Source organism: Equus quagga, chromosome 10, assembly GCF_021613505.1.
Source record: "Equus quagga isolate Etosha38 chromosome 10, UCLA_HA_Equagga_1.0, whole genome shotgun sequence".
NCBI lineage: Eukaryota > Metazoa > Chordata > Mammalia > Perissodactyla > Equidae > Equus > Equus quagga.
In genome coordinates this window covers 70,371,586-70,387,355 of record NC_060276.1, presented here as the reverse complement: position 1 = coordinate 70,387,355, position 15,770 = coordinate 70,371,586, and positions in this window count along the sequence as shown.

The window sequence follows — 15,770 nt, the reverse complement described above, 5'->3', positions numbered from 1 at the left end:
TTTGCCACACTCATAGGGTTTGGAAAATGACCTAGGCCTGGGTAATTAGAGTCCTTCCTTGGCCATAGTAATTAGTCCAGAATAGGTTAGTAAAATTCTGGCCAATGAAATTCCTCCTTGGTATTTTTGCTGGAACTATTGGAAAAGATGTACTCTTACTCTCTGAGATCAAAGATACTAATGGACTACATTAGGCTGGATCTGGTAGAAGCTGTCTTTATCACCACAAACCTAAGGACAAAAGCCAGCAAAGAAAAAAGTAGAGCCAAGAGATAGAGAGACATAGATACTTGGTGATATCATTTGAGGGCTGGGTCCAGCTGCACTTGTAGCCAGTTGTACTCCTGTGTGTCTCCTTTTGTCTTATACCACTTTTGCTTGGGCTTCTGTCACTTGCAACCAAGAGAGTCCTGACTGTGGGACTCAAATTCTTATTTTTAAAATTTCACCTTAGGGACATATTGTGTAAACAGGCCATATAAATTTAGATATATTCATGCTAGGTGAAGTCATGGAATTTATGAAGATGTGATCAACGCAGTTTATAGCTTTCTGTCCCTCTTTGCCCTCCGTACAACAATTCATAAACTTCTGGAAGACCACAGGTAAATTACAGATGCTAAACATAGTTGAGTTGCCTGTATCTGATCAGGAAGACACTCCTTGTTCTTCTACCAGATCCTCTGGAGATTCTCCTTCATGAAGATTTGGGCTTCCTGAAAGTGGTCCATGGCTTGGAATTGGAAGTCACATATGGCACTGTTAAGGACCAAGATCATAAAGAGTGCACAAGGATTGAGTGAAGAGAAAAGATAGCTGTTGTCTAAGATAATCCTGTCCAGAATCTCTGAGTTCAGAATCTTTAATTTTGAGGAGGCAGTGTGGTAAAGTATAAAGAACGTGGGTTTTGGGGACTGGCCCCATGGCCAAGTAATGAAGTTTGAGCGCCCCACTTGGCAGCCCAGGGTTTCACCGGTTTGGATCCTGGGTGTGGATCTAGTGCTCCTCATCAAGCCATGCTGAGGCAGCATCCTACATAGCAGAACTAGAAGGACCTGCAACTAGAATATACAGCTACGTACTGGGGGTCTTTGGGGAGAAGAAAAAAAAGAGGAGGACTGGCAATGGATGTTAGCTCAGGGCCAAACTTTAAAAAAAAAAAAGAACATGGGTTTTGGAATCACATAGGTCTATTGTCCAGTTCTGTCTCTGCCACTTCTTAGTTGGATGACCCTGATGAAACTACTTCACTTCTCTGTGCCTCAGTTTCTCCAACTGTAAAATGAGGAATGCACCCTGCAAAGTTATCTGTCAGGAGTAAATAAGATTATCAACACCTATGGCCGAGGTGACTGCAGTAACTTTCTAATGAATATCCTACCCCTGCTATTCTTGCCACTTACCCTCCATTCCCCACACAGTAGCCAGAAAGTTAAAATTTAGTTTTATTGAGTGGTAATTTACACACAATAAATTATTTTATTCAATAGTACAATTTGATGGCACAATTTGGTGAGTTTCGACAGATGCATGCACCCATGAAATCACCACTACAATCAAGATACAGAACATTTTCATCATCCCCAAAATATTCCTCATGCCCCTTTTCCATCCGTCCCTCACTCCAAGCCCAGCTCCACAGCCAGAGTGACTTTTTAAACATGTAACTCAGATCATGCTACTCCTCTGTTTCACGCCCTGCAATGGCTTTCCATCCCTCAGGAAATTAAATCTAAATTCCTTACCATGCCCTTTCAAGGACTTTTGTGTTATGAATCTTGCTATCTCATATCATAGGGTCCCACTATCGCTTACTATGTTCTAGTCACACTGGCCTCCTCTGTGTTCATGGAAACTTTCAAGCCCTTTCCCACCTGTAGGACTTTGCTGTTGTTCCATCTATTTGACATCCTCTTTCCCCAATTCTAATCACCTCACTGGCTTGTCATCTTTCAGGTTTCATCTTAAATGCCACTCCCTCAGAGATTTTGCCCATGAACATCCATTGAAAATGGGCTCCTCTAATTACTCTTTCTCTCTTAATAGCCTCTTTCATTCTTTCTTTCTCTCTCTCTCTCTTTCCTTCCCTCCCCCCTTCCCTCCCTCCTTCCTTCCTTCTTTGTTTTTTCTTTCTTTCACAATGTATAAGATAATTACACATTTGCTTACATGTAGTGTCTGTCTCATTCAGTTGCCTGTAGTTGCCATGATATGGAGATCATAATTTTTTTGCTCCCTATTGTATCTACAGGGCCTAGCATATAGCAGGTACTCAATAAATATTTGTTGACTGACTTAATGATGCATTAATATAAATAGAGGGGTGCCTGGCACATACACGTGTGCAATACATATTCGTTTCCTCTGCCAACCCCTATCTAATCTTCCTCAACATGATAAAGTCCATATATGAAAAATTCAAAGCTAACATCATACTCAATTGTGAAAGACTGAAAGCTTTTCCCCTAAGATCAGAAACAAGACGTGGATGCCTGCTTTCACCACTTCTATTCAACATAGTATTGGAACTTATAGCCAGAGCAATTAAACAAGAAAAATAAAGGCATCCAAACCGGAAAGAATTTGTAAAATTATCTCTGTTTGCAGACGGCATGATCTTATATGTAGAAAACCCTAAAGATTACACACACACAAAAAAAAACTGTTAGGCTAATAAATGAAGTCAGTAAAGTTGCAGGATACAAAATTAATATACAAAAATCAGTTGCATTTTATACACTAGTGATGAACAATCCAAAAAGGAAATTAAGAAACAATTCCATTTACAGTAGCGTTAAAAATAATAAGATACTTGGGGATAAATTTAATTAAGGAGACAAAAGACATATACTTTGAAAACTACAAAACACTGATGAAAGAAATTAAAGAAGACACAAATAAATGGAAACATATCCTGTGTTTATGGATTGGAAGACTTAACATTGTGAAGATGACAATAAGATCCAAAGTGATCTACAGAGTCCATACAATCTTTGTCAAAATCTCAACAGAGCTGTTTGCAAATACGGAACGATTCATCCTAAAATTCATACGGACTCTCAAGGGACCCCGAATAGCCAAAACACTCCTGAAAAAGAAGGAAAAATTGGAGGAATTAGACTTCCTGATCTTAAAATTTATTACAATACCACAGTAATAAAAACAGTGTGGTACTGGCAAAAGGACAGACATATAGACAAATGAGTAGAACTGAGAGTCCAGAAATAAACCCTCACATAGATGGTCAATGTTTCATTTTCAACGTGGGTACCAAGACCATTCAATGGGGGAAAGGACAGTCTTTTCAACAATGGTGTTGAGAAAACTAGACATCTATATGCAAAAAAAAAAAAAAAGAAGCTTGACCCTAACCTTGCACATATACAAACATTAACTCAAAATGGATCAAAGACCTAAATGTAACACCTAAAACTATAAAACTCTTAGAAGAAGACATAGGATACAGTCTTCATGACATTGGATTTGGTAGTGGTTTCTTGGATATGACACCAAAAGTACAGGCAACAAAAGAAAAAATAGGTAAATCAGACTTCATCAAATTTAAAAACTTTTGTGCATTAAAAGACACTATCAAGAAAGTAAGGGGCCAGCCCCGCGGCCGAGTGGTTAAGTTTGCGCGCTCCACTTCAGTGGCCCAGGGTTTCACCAGTTTGGATCCTAGGCGCGGACATGGCACCGCTTGTCAGGTCATGTTGAGGCGGCATCCCACATACCACAACTAGAAGGACCCACAACTGAAATATACAATTATGTACTGGCGGGATTTGGGGAGAAGCAGCAGGAAAAAAAAAAAGAAGAAGATTGGCAACAGTTGTTAGCTCAGGTGCCAATCTTTAAAAAAAAAAAAAGAGGTGCCAGCCAGGTGGCACAGTGGCTAAGTTCCCACATTCTGCTTCGGCGGCCCAGGGTTTGCCAGTTCGGATCCTGGGTGCAGACATGGCACCGCTTGGCAAAAGTCATGCTGTGGTAGGACTCCCACATATAAAGTAGAGGAAGAAGGGCGTGGATGTTAGCTCAGGGCCAATCTTCCTCAGCAAAAAGAGGAGGATTGGCAGCAGTTAGCTCAGGGCTAATCTTCCTCAAAAAATAAATGAATAAATAAAGTGAAAAGATAACCCACAGAATGAGAGCAAATATTTGCAAATGACATATCTGATAAGGAATTAGTACCCAGAATATATAAAGAACTGCTACAATTCAACAACAAAAGAAACCAACAACCCAATTTGAAACTGGACAAAGGACTTGAGTAGACATTTCTCCGAGGAATATACACAAAGGGCCAAAAAGCACATGAAAAGATGCTCAACTCCACTAATCATTAGGAAAATACAAATCAAAACCACAATGAGATACCACTTCACACTCCTTAGGATGGCTTTTATGAATAAATGGGATATGACAAGTGTTGGCAAGGACGTAGAGAAATTAGAACCCTTTGCATTACTAATGGGAAAGTAAAATGGTGCAGCAGCTATGGAAAACAGTTTGGCAGTTCTTAAACATAGAATCACCATATGATCCAGCAATACCACTCCTGGGCATACCCAAAAGAATTGAAAGCAAGGATGCAAACGGATACTTGTACACCAATGTTTATAGCATTATTCACAATAGGCAAAATGTGCAAGTAACTCAAGTTTCCATCAACAAATGAATGGCTAACAAAATGTGGTAAATACATACAATGGAATGTTATTTAGCCTTAAAAACGCATGAAAGTCTGATACATGCTACAACTTGGATGAATCTTGAAAACATTACACTAAGTGAAATAAGTCAGACACAAAAGGACAAATATTGTATGATTCCATTTACATGAGATACGTAGAATAGGCACATTTATTGAGGCAAAAAGTAGAATATGTGGGATACAGCAAAAGCGGTTCTCAGAGGGAAGTTTATAGCAATTCAGGCCTACTTCAACAAAGAAGAAAAATCCCAAATAGACAATCTAAAAGTGCATCTAAAGGTACTGGAAAAAGAACAACAAACAAAGCCCAAAATCAGCAGAAGGAAGGAAATAATAAAAATCAGAGCAGAAATAAATGATATAGAGACTAAAAAAACCAATAGAAAAAAATTAATGAAACCAAGAGCTGGTTCTTTGAAAAGATAAAGAAAATTGACAAACCCTTAGCTAGACTCACCATGAAAAGAAGAGAGAAGGCTCAAATAAATAAAATTAGAAATGAAAGAGGAGAGATTACAATGGACACCTCAGAAATACAAAAGATAATAAGAGAATACTATGAAAAGCTATATGCCAACAAATTGGATAAACTAGAAGAAATGGATAAATTCTTAGAAACATACAACCTTCCAAAAGTGGACCAAGAAGAAGTAGAAAATTTGAATAGACTGATCATCAGTAAGGAGATCGAAACAGCAATCAAAAACCTCCCAAAAAATAAAAGTCCAGGACCAGATGGCTTCCCTGGTGAATTCTACCAAACATTCAAAGAAGACTTAATACCTATCCTTCTCAAACTCTTCCAAAAAATTGAAGAGGAGGGGAGGCTTCCTAACTCATTCTACGAAGCCAACATTATCCTGATACCAAAACCAGACAAGGACAGCACAAAAAAAGAAAATTACAGGCCAATATCACTGATGAACATCGATGCAAGAAACCTCAACAAAATACTAGCAAATCAAATACAACAATACATTAAAAAGTTCATACATCATGATCAAGTGGGTTTCATTCGAGGGATGCAGGGATGGTTCAACATCCGCAAATCTATCAATGTGATACACCACATTAAGAAAATGAAGAATAAAAATCACATGATCATCTCAATAGATGCAGAGAAAGCATTTGACAAGATACAGCATCCATTTATGATAAAAACTCTAAATAAAATGGGTATAGAAGGAAAATACCTCAACATAATAAAGGCCATATATGACAAACCCACAGCAAATATCATTCTCCATGGAGAAAAACTGAAAGCTATCTCTCTAAGAACAGGAACCAAAAAAGGATGCCCACTGTCACCACTCTTATTTAACATAGTATTGGAAGTCCTAGCCAGAGCAATCAGGCAAGAAAAAAAGAAAAGAAAAGGGATCCACATTGGAAAAGAAGAGGTGAAACTGTCACTCTTTGCAGACGACATGATTTTATATCTAGAAAACCCTAAAGAATCCACAAAAAAACTTTTAGAAACAATAAAGGAATACACTCAAGTCACAGGATACAAAATCAACGTACAAAAATCGGTTGCATTTCTATACACTAACAACGAAGCAGCAGAAAGAGAAATTAAGAATACAATGCTATGTACAACTGGAACAAAAACAATAAAATACTTAGGAATAAACTTAACCAAAGAGATGAAAGATCTGTACACCGAAAACTATAAAACATTGTTGAAAGAAATTGAAGAAGACACAAAGAAATGGAAAGATATTCTGTGCTCTTGGATTGGAAGAATTAACATCGTTAAAATGTCCCTACTTCCTAAAGTAATCTATAGATTCAATGCAATCCCTATCAAAGTTCCAACAACATTTTTCACAGAAATAGAACAAGGAATCCTAAAATTTATATGGAACAACAAAAGACCCTGAATAGCCAAAGGATTCCTGAGAAAAAAGAACAAAGCTAGAGGTATCACACTCCCTGATTTCAAAATATACTACAAAGCCATAGTAGCCAAAACAGCATGCTTTTGGCACAAAAACAGACACACAGATCATTGGAACAGAATCGAGAGCCCAGAAGTAAGCCCACACATTTATGGACAGCTAATATTCGAGAAGGGAGCCAAGAGCATATGATGGATAAAGGAGAGCCTCTTCAATAAATGGTGTTGGGAAAACTGGACAGCCACATGCAAAAGAATGAAAGTAGACCATTACCTTACACCATGCACAAAAATCAACTCAAAACGGATTAAAGACTTGAATGTAAGACCCAAAACCATGAAACTTCTAGAAGAAAACATAAGCAGTACGCTCTTTGACATTGGTCTTAGCAGCTTATTTTCAAGTACTATGTCTGACCGGGCAAGAGAAACAAAAGAAAAAATGAACAAATGGGACTACATCAAACTAAAAAGCTTCTGCACAGCAAAGGAAACCATCAACAAAATGAAAAGACAACCTAACAACTGGGAGAAGATATTTGCAAACCATGTATCAGATAAGGGGTTAAGATCCAAAATATACAAAGAACTCATACAGCTCAACAACAAAAAAACCCAACAACCCAATTAAAAAATGGGCAAAAGATCTGAACAGAGATTTCTCCAAAGAAGATATACGGATGGCCAACAGGCATATGAAAAGATGCTCAACATCATTAGCTATCAGGGAAATGCAAATCAAAACTACAATGAGGTATCACCTCACTCCGGTCAGAATGGCTGTAATTAACAAGACAGGAAACAACACATGTTGGAGAGGATGTGGAGAGAAGGAAACCCTTGTACACTGCTGGTGGGAGTGCAAACTGGTGCAGCCACTATGGAAAGCAGTATGGAGTATCCTCAGAAAATTAAGAATAGATCTACCATATGATCCAGCTATCCCACTGCTGGGTATTTATCCAAAGAACTTGAAAACACAAAAGCATAAAGATACATGCACCCCTATGTTAATTGCATCATTATACACAATAGCCAAGACTTGGAAGCAACCTAAGTGCCCATCAAGGGATGAATGGATAAATAAGATGTGGTATTCATACACAATGGAATACTACTCAGCCATAAGAAATGACGAAATCCGGCCATTTGGACAACATAGATGGACCTTGAGGGTATTATGCTGAGTGAAATAAGTCAGAGGAAGAAAATCAAATACCGTATGATCTCACTCATAAGTAGACAATAAAAACGACAAACAAACACGTAGCACTGGAGATTGGATTGGTGGTTACCATAGGGGAAGGGGGGAGGGCAAAAGGGGTGATTAGGCTCACATGTGAGGGGATGGACTATAATTAGTTTGTGGGTGGTAATCTACACAGAATTCGAAATATATTATGATGTACATCTGAAAGCTATATAATGTCATAATCCAATGTTACTGCAATTTAAAAAATTTTTTTTACTCTGCAAAAAAAAGAGAAAGTAGAATAGAGGTTACCAGAGGCCAGGAGAAGGGAGGAGTGGGGAGTTATTGCTTAATGGGTACAGAGTTTCTGTTAGGGATGGTGAAAATGTTCCAGAAATGGATAGTGGTGATAGTTGCACAACATTGCAAATGTACTTAATGCTACTGAATTGTACAATTAAAATGCTTAAAATTGTGAATTTTATGTTATGTATATTACCACAATAAGAAAATGCAAAAAAAATAAAGCCAAGATTGCTAACATGAAAAAAATGATGGAAATATGCTATGCTAACACTAATCAAAGAAAGTATCTATATTAATTTCAAAGAAAGCAGACTTCAGAACAAGGAAAATGATCAGGGATAAAGGGGCATTACATGATGATAAAGGAGTCAATTCTCCAAGAAGACATAACAATCCTTAATGTGTACGTGTCTAACAGCAGAGTGTCAAATACATGAGGCAAAAACTGATAAAACTGCATGGAGAAATAGACAAATCTACTATCATAGCTGCAGACTTCAACAGACTTCTCTCAGTAATTGATAGATCAAGCAGGCAGAAAATCACTAAGGACACAGTTGAACTGAACAGCACCATCAATCAACTGGATCTAACTGACATTTATAGAATACACATTCAAGCTCACATGGAACATTCACCAATATAGACCACATTATGAGCCATAAAACACACCTGAACAAATTTTAGAAAATAGAAATCATACAAAGTATGTTCTTAGTCTCCAGGGGAATTAAGCTAGAAATCAATAACAGAAAGACAGCTGGAAAAAATCTCAAAATATTTGGAGATTAAACAACACATTTCTAAATAACACATGGGTCAAAGAAGTCTCAAGAAAAATGTTTAAATCTTTTGAACTCAATGAAAATAAAATATATTTTATCAAAATGTGTTGGATGCAGGAGAATTTATAGCATTAACTAAATATATTAGAAAAAAATCTAAAATCAATAATCTAGGCTTTAACCTACAAAACTAGAGAAAGTAGAGCAATTTAAGCCTAAAGCAAGCAGATAGAAGAAATAAAATTAAAGCAGAAATCAATGAAATTGAAAACAATACAGAAAATCAACAAGACCAAAGCTGTTTTTTTGGAAATAAGACCAATAAACCTCTAATCAGACTGACCAAGAATAAAAGATGCAAATTTCCCATACGAGAAATGAAAGAATGGTCATCACTACTGATCCCAAGGACATTAAAAGGATAATAAAAGAATAATATGAACATTTCTGTGCCTACAACTTGATAATTTAGATGAAATGGATAAATTCCTTGAAAGATACAAACTACAAAAATCACACAAGGAGAAATAGTTAATCTGAATAGGCCAGCATCTATTAGAGAAATTGAATCAATAATTAATAACATTACAAAAAAGGAAGTACCAGGCCCAGATGGTTTCACTGGTAAATCCTACCAAATATTTAAGAAAGAAATGACACCAATTCTCTACAATCTCTTTCATAAAATAAAACAAAAGTAGCACTTTCTAACTCATACAATGAGGCCAGCATTACACTAATACCAAAACCAGATAAAGACATTACAAGAAAAGAAAACTACTGACCAATATCTTTCATGAACACAGATGCAAAAATCCTCTACAAAATATTAGGAAATCGAATTCAACAATGTATGAAATGAATTTTACACCATGACTAAGTGGTATTTATTCCAGGTTTGCCAGGCAGGTTCAACATTAAAAACTCAATTAATGTAATCAATCACATCAACAAGCTGAAAAAGAAACATCATACAATCATAATAATCAATGCAGACAAAGCATTTCACAAAATTCAAAACCCATTCATGATAAAAACTCTCAGCAAACTAGGAATAGAGGGGAACTTCTGCAACTTATTAAAAAAATCTACAAAAAGTCCTCAGTTAACCTTATACTTAATGGTGAGAAACGGGATGCTTCCTCCTTAAGATCAGAAACAGGCAAGGATGCCCCCTCTCATCACTCCTATTCAACATTGTCCTGGAAGTCCTATCTATTGCAATAAGAGAAGAAAAGGGAATAAAAGTATGCCCATTGGGAAGAAAAAAGAAAACTCTGTTCACAGATGAAATTCTTGTTCATGTAGAAAGTCCCAAAGAACAGACAAAAAATAAAAAACCTCCTGGAACTAGTAGATGCAAAATTCAATTGCTTTCCTATATACCAGAAATGAACAATTAGAATTTGAAATTAAAAACACAACACCATTTACAATAGCACCAAAAAGAGAGAAATACTTAGGTATAATCTAACAAAATATGTACAGGATCTACATACAGAAAACCATAAAACTTGGATGAAAGAAATCAAAGAAGATCTAAATAAATGGAGAAATATTCTGTGTTCACAGATAGGAAGGCTTGATATTGTCAAGATATCAGTTCTTCCCAACTTGATCTTTAGAGTCAATGCAATTTCAGCCAAATTCCCAGCAAGCTATTTTGTGGACATCGACAAATTGATTCTAAAGTTCATATGAATAAGCAAAAGAGCCAGACTAGCCAACACAATACTGGAGAAGGAGAACAAAGCTGGAGGACCGACACTACTCAACTGCAAGACTGACTGACTATAAAGCTACAGTAGCAAAGACAATGTGGTACCAGTGAAAGAACAGACAAATCGATTGATGGAACAGAATAGAGAGTCCACAAAATAGATCTACACAAATATAGTTAACTGATCTTTGACAAAGGAACAGAGGCAATTCAATGGAGAAAGCAAAGTTTTTTCAACAAATTGTGCTGGAACAATTGGACATCCATGCAAAAAGAAAAAAAATGAATCTAGACACAGCCCTTAAAGCTTTCACAAAAATTAACTCAAAGTGGACAATAGACCTAAATATAAAGTGCAATACTGTAAAACTTCTAGAAGAAAACAGGACAAAAGCTAACTTGGGTTTGGCAATGAATTTTTAGATATAACACCAAAAGTGCAACCAATGAACAACAAATATGGATAAATTATACTTTATTAAAATTTAAAACTTCTCTGCAAAAGACACTTTACAGAATCAAAAGATTAGCCACAGACTAGAAAATATTTGCAAACTACATATGTGATAAAATATTGTATCCAAAATATGCAAAGAACGACTAAAAACTCAATAATAAGAAAACAAATGACCCACTTAAGACATGGGTAAAAAATCTGAACAGACATCCCACCAAATAAGATATACAGATGGCAAATAAGCAAGTGAAAGGACACTCAACGTCATACGTCATTAGGTAATTGCAAATTAACAATGACATACCACTACATACCTATTAGAATGGCTAAAATTTTTTAAAACATGAAAATAGCCAATGCTGACGAGGAGGCAGAGCCACAAGAACTCTCATTCATTGTTGGTGGGAACGCAAAATGGTACGGCCACTTTAGAAGTCAGTTTGGCAGTTTCTCACAAAGCTAAACATAGTCTTATCATATGACCAAGCAATTGCACTCCTAGATATTTACTCAATTGATTTAAAAACCTATGTCCACTTGGAAAGCGTCGAGGTTCTGGCAGCATCCAGTGACCTCTCGCTGGCCCTTATAAATCCAGGGGAGAGGGTGTGAATCTCGCAGCAGGCCATACCCATATCCACAGCAGGTCTCCAAGGTGAATAGCCTCTGGCATGTTGGAAAAAATTAAAATACGTAAAAAATAAAAATAAAATAAAAACCTATGCCCACACAAAAACCTGCATAGATGTTTATAGCAGCATCATTAATAATCACCAAAAACTGCAAGCAACCAAGATGTCCTTCAATAGGTGAATGGATAGACAAACTTTGGTACACCCATACAATGGAATATCGTTCAGTGCTAAAAACAATGAGTTATCAAGCCACAAAACAACATGGAGAACCCTAAATGCATGTTGCTTGGTGAAAGAAGCCAGTCTGAAAAAGCTCCATACTGTATGATTCTAATTATATAACATTCTGGAAAAGGTAAAACTGCGGATACAATGATCAGTGGTTGCCAGGGGATCGGGGGGTAGGAGAATGAAGCACAGGCAATTTTTAGGGTAGAAAATATCTGTATGATAACGTAATGGTATATACATGGCATTATACATTTGTCAAAACCATAGAACCTTACAGCACAAACAGTGAACCTTAATGTATGCAGTTTTCAAAAATAATTTAGGAGGTCAGGGATCTCAGGAAGGCATGCAGATTGTGCCAAGAGAATCTAACTGCATTACAAATATGTGAGACAACTTCACTGAAGGGGGTGGGAGGAATAGGTCCTGACCAAAGGAACTTTGGAAATGAGTGGAGTCTATAAGACTAAAGGCACAAGGAACTGCACATAAGTGTTGTACTCTAGTTGATAAAGTTTGTTTCCTACGGGGATATGGGTTAACAATTCTGATGGGGCTATACTGGAATTATACTGGAATTAAACAATCAAATACATCTGGCAGATGGTGGGAACCAGGTTTCTCACGGTTGGCATGGGAATTTATAGGTAAACAAAGGGAGGAGGCTAAAGTGATCCATGTGGTAATGGATTAGAGTTGGAGACATCACTATGAACTTGTATTTAACTTAATATAGATACAGATGGTTACATATGGAAGTATTTATAGACGTGTATATGTATGGGTTAATACACATACACATATATTTCTTTGCTCTGTCAGCCAAGAGCGCCTAAAAGCAACAAGATCACAGGAACAAAGAGCACATCTAGCATCCAGATCTTGGTTTCCAATACTACCATTCTACAACAAAAGGAATGAGGGCTCCTTGGAGAAATAGCTGATTGTGGGACTAGGGCAGGAAATATATAAGATGAGCCCAGCATCTTGTAATAGCAGAAAGTAAGGCAGTGCTTTAAAAACAAACATTGATGGGAATGCATCAAAGGAGCATTGAAAACACTCCTAATGGCCAGAGTTAGAACAGGTTGAGCAACAAAATAAATAAAGTAGTATTTAATTATAACCCAAAGTATAAAATGAATATCCATAAATCCATACAGATGTAAATAAATGACTGAATAAATTAATAGATGGGGGAGAAGAAACAAATCTCCTGTGCAGAAAAATTCCAAATAATTTATGTGGATACTCTGCCCTTAACGAGGGGGAGTATACTGCTCCACTCCTTAGGCGTGGGCTGCACACAGTAACATCTTTCCAAAGAGGACAGTACGGAAAGGGGAGCAAAAGAGTAAGTTTACAGTGGAGAAGCCTGATAAACACCACCTCAGCAAGGTCAACATCAATAGATACAAATCGTGTTGATAGTATGTATCCTTGATGTGATGTAATGAAAATGGCACTTAAACTGTGCCCTTCCTTCCAATAATCCGTAACTCGAGTCTCGTCTAAGAAAAACATCAGACAAATTCCAATAGTGAGGCACCCTACAAAATACCTCACCAGTACTCCAAAATTGTCAAGGAAAGCCTGAGAAATTGCCACAGCCAAGAGAAGCCTAAGGAGACATGACAACTACGTGTAATGTGGTGTCCTGAATGAGATCCTGGAACAGAAAAAGGACATTAGGTAAAAACTATTATTGGTTAACAATAACGTGTCAGTACTGGTTCATTAATTGTAAACAAAATCATACCATACTAATGTAACGTGTTAATAATAAGGGAAACTGGGTGCACAGTATTTGGGAAATCTCTGTAATATCTTCTCAGTTTTCTGTAAATTTAAAATTGTTCTAAGAAATAAAGGCTATTTTAAAATATTTGATAAACTAAAAGTTGACAAAGGCCATCTTATCATGGTTCTCATTTGCATTTCCCTGTTTAATGGTGATGTTGAAGAGCTTTTCACAGGTTTATTGTCCATGTATGTTTTTCATTCACGATTTTGCTGTTCATGTCCTTAACTCATTTTTGTACTGGAGTATTTATCTTTTTGTTAATAGGTTCTTAGAGGGAGTAAATTAAATTTTGTCTGTCACATGTGCTCTTTTCCAATTTGTCATTTGTCTTTCAATCTTGTTTCTGACATTTTCTGTTGTACAGAAATTTTTCATTTTTATGCAGTTAAGTCTGTCAATATTCCCTTTATGGCGTGTGCATTTCATATCATGCTTGAAAAGGTCTTTGCTACCCTGAGATTATAAAAAGGTTCAATCATATTTCCTTCTACTGGTTTTATGGTTTCACTTTTTTCACATTTTATGTCGTTATACCAAAAATTTGTATGTATGGTATAAAGAATGAGGCATTAATCCAGCTCTAGTTATTTTCTAAATAACTAGCTAGTTGTCCCAATAGAGTTTATTGAATTTTTTTCCATAGTAAACTGCAATTACTATTTTATAACACAATAAATTCCATATTTGGGTTTATTTCTGGATTTTCTATTTTGATTCTACTGATCTATCTCTCTATTCCTAGGACAGTATTACAGTATTTTAATTATTTCAGCTTTATAATAAATTTTAATATCTGGTAGGGCAAATCCTCTCTTAGTTTTATTTTTCAGAATTTTCTTGCTATTCCTTAAGATTTATTCTTCCAGATAAACTTTAGGATAATTTTGCAAAGTTCCAAAAAATAAAAACAACCCAAAAACTCTTGGAATTTTCATTGGGAATGTCTTTAATGTATAGGTTAAATATGAGAGAACAGGCAGCTTTTACAATATTGAGTCTTCCTATCTAAGAACAAGGCATGTTTCTCTATTTATCAAAGTCTTCCTTATGTTCCTCGGTAGAGTTTTATACTTTTCTTCATATGAGCCTTGTACTTTTTTTTGTTAAATTTGTATTCCTAGGTATTTATACTTTTTTTCACATGGGTCTTGAACTTTTGTAAAATTTATATTCTAGGTATTCTAGGTATTCTATGCTTGCTATTGGCAATTGAATGTTTTTTCACCATTATATTTTCTAATCTTCATTACAGATATATATAAAGCTATGGAGCCAAGGATAAATAAATGAGTTTGCATAAATATGTATATATGCATTAACACACACATCCATACACACAGAGACCTCCAAGAATTGAGAGCTGCTTTGTCCCTAGAGGATCCAAGCTCCTGTTACTTTGTCTTTTGAGCATATTTCTCCCACTGAGAGCAATTATTACAAGTAGGAAGGGGAACTATTAGCAATCAAGAGCAAACTATTAGCAACCAGTGTAGTGGCTAAGAAAAAGGTCTCTGAGGTTAGACTGCCTGGGGTCAAATTCAAGCTCCACCACTTCCCAGAGGTGTGACATTGGACAAGTCGCTTAATATCCCTATGCTACAGTTCCCCCATATGTAAAATGACAGTGATAATAATAACACATACTTCATAGGATTGTTCAACATTAGATGAATTAATATAGACAAAGTATTCAAAATAGTGACTTGGATTAGTAAATACTACCTATCACCAAAATTATCTTGAGCATCCCCTTTCTCGATCCTCTACCATTCACACCATCTAACATTGTTGGTTTTCTTTTTTCTTTCATTTATTATATATGATTTTATATACAATTAGTGTGCCTTGTGACAGTTTATATTGAATCAATCAATTTTATCTAAAATGATACCTGGCTATATAGCACATTATCGCCTGCATGAAAATGGAAAACAAGTGAATTTATAATAACTTTTGCTTGTTTTGTATTCTCAAAGTGTTCATACACCTACCCTTTTGAATCAAATACATTTGGGAAAAAAAAAAA